Source organism: Festucalex cinctus, chromosome 18, assembly GCF_051991245.1.
Source record: "Festucalex cinctus isolate MCC-2025b chromosome 18, RoL_Fcin_1.0, whole genome shotgun sequence".
Classification (NCBI taxonomy): Eukaryota; Metazoa; Chordata; class Actinopteri; order Syngnathiformes; family Syngnathidae; genus Festucalex; species Festucalex cinctus.
Window position 1 is genome coordinate 15,815,196 of NC_135428.1, and position 4,856 is coordinate 15,820,051.

Consider the following 4,856-nt stretch of genomic DNA (forward strand, 5'->3'; position numbering starts at 1 on the left):
AACAAAAAACGCCTTACTATACATGGTTGTTTAAAATAAAATAAAACAACGCCTTACTATACATGGTCGTTTTTTTTTTGTTTTTTTGAAAAACACGACTTACTATACATGGTCGTTTTTTTTGTTGTTTTTTTGAAAAACACGACTTACTATACATGGTCGTTTAAAATAAAAAAAAATTAAAAAACGCCTTACTATACATGGCCTTTTTCTTTTTAACATCTTACTATACATTGTCATAAAAAAAGGCCTTACTCTATACATTGTCATAAAAAATAAAAAAAAATAAAAATGCCTTGGTCGTTCTTAAAATAAAAAAACGCCTTAGTATACATGGTTGTTTTTTTTTTTTTTGTTGTTGTTTTTTAAACGCCTTACTATACGTATAAAATGAAATTTTAAAAAAATGCCTTAGTATACATGGCCTTTTTTTTTTAAATGCATAAAATAAAATAAAATAAAATAAAATAAAATAAAATAAAATAAAATAAAATAAAATAAAATAAAAAACTTACTATACATGGTCTTTTTTTTTTTTTTTTTACACGTTTTACTATACGTGGTCGTTCTTAAAATAAAAAATGCCTTAGTATACATGGTCGTTTTTTTTGTTTGTTTGTTTGTTTAAAAAAAAAAACCTTACGGTCGTTTAAAATAATAATTAAGAAAAATAACGCCTTATTATACATGGTCGTTCTTTTTTTTGTGTGTTTTTTGTTTTTGTTTTGAAAAACACAACTTACTATACATGATCGTTTAAAATTAAAAAAAGAACGCCTTACTATACATGGTTGTTTTTTTTTAACATCTTACTATACGTTGTCATAAAAAAATAAAGGCATTACTCATACATACGCATTACTTATACATTGTCATTAAAAAAAATGCGCCTTAGTATACGTGGTCGTTTTTTTATTTTTTTAAACGCCTTATTATACATGGTTGTTTAAAATAAAATAAAAAAAGACGTCTTACTATATACATGGTTGTTTTTTTTGTTTTCTTTTTTAACACCTTACTATACATTGTCATAAAAAAAAACAAAAAAAACAACAACCCTGCCTTACTATACATGTTTTTTTTTTTTTTTTTTTTTTTTAAATGCCTTACAATATACATGGACGTTAAATTTTTTTTTTTTTAAAAGCCTTACTATACATGGTCATTTAAAAAAATATATACCATCGTCGTTTTTAAAAAAGAAGTGAATCTGACAACTTTTGTGGGATTTGGGCCACTCGTTCACACGGCTGCATCGCCAGGAAGCCCACCGTGTTCCTCGGCGCCTGCGGCAGAACAACAACATTGGAAGACATCGAGGAGAAGCTCGCCGAGTCGACAACATTCAACCTTACCTACATTCAGCTTACCGTCAACTTCTTCAAGCTGATGGCATCAATGCAAGCACCAAGAAAGCAAATGTTGGACAACAGTCACCGCCTGACGTGTACTCTACCAAGAAAAAAAATGTGTTCAGTTTTTTTTTTTTTTTTAATGCATAAATATGACAAGATGAATCCGCCAGTGCTCCAGACTGGAGAGGACCTTCAAGTTTTTTCTGGGACTGTCAGTGAAGACGTAGCTGCATTCACAGGAAGCGGACCATGAAGAAAACATTCAAGTGACATACAGTCCATTGACAGTATGAGAAAGAGTTCAGCTTCTACTTCACTTTATTAACGTGTCATCATAAAAAAAATAAACAAATAAAAAATTCTGCATCAATGAAGACGATGTACATGTTTGTCTTCCTCCCACAGCTCTGCACCTTGAAACGTATCAATATAAACACATCGTATCCGGATACGGTCCTACTTCTCACGGTATCGATACTATCGATACATGGTAGCGTTCCCGCAGTGCAGCCTACTCGGCAGACCAGAAAAGCCCACATCGCGACTAGCTTGCCGAGCTACGTTAACAGCTGCTTGAAATTTGGCCAGTGCGGCAAGAGGACTAAATCAGCCAGTCTTGGTGGGGAAGAAAAAGCAAGATGATTTTTGTTATTAGCCGCGCTCGCGGTTATGCTCAGTGAACGTTTTGTTATCATTAGCTTTATGCTCAGTCAATGTGTACCTTGTTCTATGTACTGCTGCTTCACGTTGTCTCCGAGCATCACTTATATGGTCTCCATGTTGGCCAACAACATAATAACAAACACCCATCCATTTTCTACACTGCTTCATCTCATTAGGCAAATGAAATACGAAATCGTTCCTAATTTAGAACTATAAGTACGCGTTCCGTATTTAGTTGTCAAGGGACGCATTATGTCCCATGATATCGTGAGAGTCAAACATAGCCCGTAAATGTCAATGGAATTCATGGAAAAAAGTGGCCTTTATGTGACAACTTACGGTAACGTTCCAAGGACCTCCTGCTCTGCTGTGACCAATGAGCTTTTTTTTTTTTTACTTTATTTGGACGTACTGGTACATTAGACATTGTTATTGTTATATTCTTTACATATATATATATATATATATATATATATATATATATATATATATATATATATATATATATATATATACATATATATATATATATATATATATATATATATATATATATATATATATATATATATATATATATATATATATATATATATATATATATATTGAACATAATACAAATAAAAAATGACCAATGAGCTGACAGCACATTCCTTCCGTGTCTAACGATACAGAATCCGCTCATCTTATTGGTCGATGTCATGTTGCTTGCGGAAGTACATTGAGCAAGAACGACAATGCGACCGGTGTGGGTATATCATTTCAAAAACGCCTGCGAAGCAGAAAACATCTATCAAACGCACTCTACTGTCTTCCGGCGTACTTTTATCATAGCCCATGTTGGGCTGACTGACTGACGCAACATGCTTCCAGTGGTGGACACATACGGAATACTGTACAAGGTACAACGAGGGGAGCTCTAGAAAAAAAATGTTTTGTATAATATGGTATGTAAAGAACGATGCTGATCAAGGTTAATATGGAAATGTGTAATGAATGTCCGTGTTGTATAGAAAACATAATATTTTTGGATGTTATAAACAAGTACAATTGATTGATGAGTACTTTAAAATAGATAATAAATAAAAGTAATCATTGATAAATAATAGATAAATACACAGTCTTACATTGATTATAAGTTAAAACAGGTGTGTATAATTTTTAATGTACATGCAGTTGATACATGCAGTTGATATATACAACATAATAGTATTAGTTTTTTTTTTTTTTTTTTTCTAATTTAGACAGTTAATATACATATTCAAAAAACGACCATGTATTGTAAGGTGTTTTTTTTTTTTTTTTTTTTTTTTTAGTAAGATGTTTTTTTTCTTTTCAAACAAACGACCATGTATTGCAAGGCGTTTTTTTCTTTCTTTCTTTTTTTTTTTTCTCCAAAAAACGACCATGTTGTAAGGCGTTTTTTTTTTTAAGCGACCATGTATAGTAAGATGTTTTTTTTTTTTTTTTTCAATAAACGACCATGTATTGTAAGGCGTTTTTTTCTTTCTTTCTTTCTTTTTTTCCCAAAAAACAACCAGGTATAGTAAGGCGTTTTTGTTTTTTTGTTTTTTTTTTAAACGGCCATTTACAGTAAGCTGTTTTTTGAAAAAAACAGGTATATAGTAAGGCGTTATTTTGTTTTTGTTTTTTAAACGACCATGTATTGTAAGGCGTTTTTTTTATTTATTTTTATTTTTTATTCATTTATTTATTTATTTATTTATTTACGAGCATGTATTGTAAGGCGTTTCTTTTTTCTTTCAAAAAACGATCATGTCTAGTAAGGTGTTTTTTTTTTTTATGTTTTTTTTAATTAATTTTTTATAAACGACCATGTATTGTAAGACGTTTTTTTTCTTTCTTTCTTTCTTCCCCCCCCCAAAAAACAACCATGTATAGTAAAGCGTTTTTTTGTTGTTTTTTTTTTGTTGTTTTTTTGTTTTTTTTTAAACGACCATGTATAGTAAGGCGTTTTTTTTTTTTAAACGACCATGTATTGTAAGGCGTTTTTTTTTTTTTTTTTTAAACGACCATGTATTGTAAGGCGTTTTTTTTTTTTTTTTTTTTTTTTTTTTTAACGACCATGTATTGTAGGGCGTTTTTTTTTTTAAACGACCATGTATTGTAAGGCGTTTTTTTTTTTTTTTTTTTTTTTTAAACGGCCATGTATTGTAAGGCGTTTTTTTTCTTTCTTTCTTTCTTCCCCCCCCCCAAAAAAAAACAACCATGTATAGTAAGGCTTTTTTTCTTTGTTTTTTTTTTTTAAACGACCATGTATTGTCAGGCGTTTTTTTTTTTTTTACCGAACATGTAAACGACCATGTATTGTAAGGCGTTTTTTTTTTTTTTTTCAAAAAACGACCATGTCTGATAAGGTGTTTTTTTTTATTAATTAATTTAAAAAAATTTAAACAACCATGTATTGTAAGGATTTTTTTTTTTTATAAACGACCATGTATATTGTAAGGCATTTTTTCTTTCTTTCTTTTTTTTCTTTTTTTTTTTTTTTTAAACGACCATGTGAGCTGGGTTTAGAATGTCGTAAGACAGGTTAGTTTAACCTACTGATGATGTGCATTTTTTTTTTTTTAAATGACCATGTATAGTAATGATTTTTTTTTTTTTAAATGACGGCATTTTTTTTTTTTTTTTAAACGACCATGTATTGTAAGGCGTTTTTTTTTTTTTTTTTTTTTTTTTTTTTAACGACCATGTATTGTAGGGCGTTTTTTTTTTTAAACGACCATGTATTGTAAGGCGTTTTTTTTTTTTTTTTTTTTTTTTAAACGGCCATGTATTGTAAGGCGTTTTTTTTCTTTCTTTCTTTCTTCCCCC

At 29.7% G+C, this 4,856-nt stretch overlaps 1 long non-coding RNA gene across 1 annotated transcript; it reads right to left on the reverse strand.

Moving 5' to 3' along the window:
• Positions 1 to 1,157: 1,157 nt before the first annotated feature.
• LOC144005775 (uncharacterized) lies at positions 1,158 to 2,443 on the reverse strand. The gene is made up of 3 exons (XR_013279648.1): positions 2,358 to 2,443; positions 1,371 to 1,452; positions 1,158 to 1,286 (listed from the first exon to the last, which is right to left on the reverse strand). It is a non-coding gene; the product is annotated as an uncharacterized LOC144005775 (long non-coding RNA).
• Between the last annotated feature and the right edge of the window lie 2,413 nt (positions 2,444 to 4,856).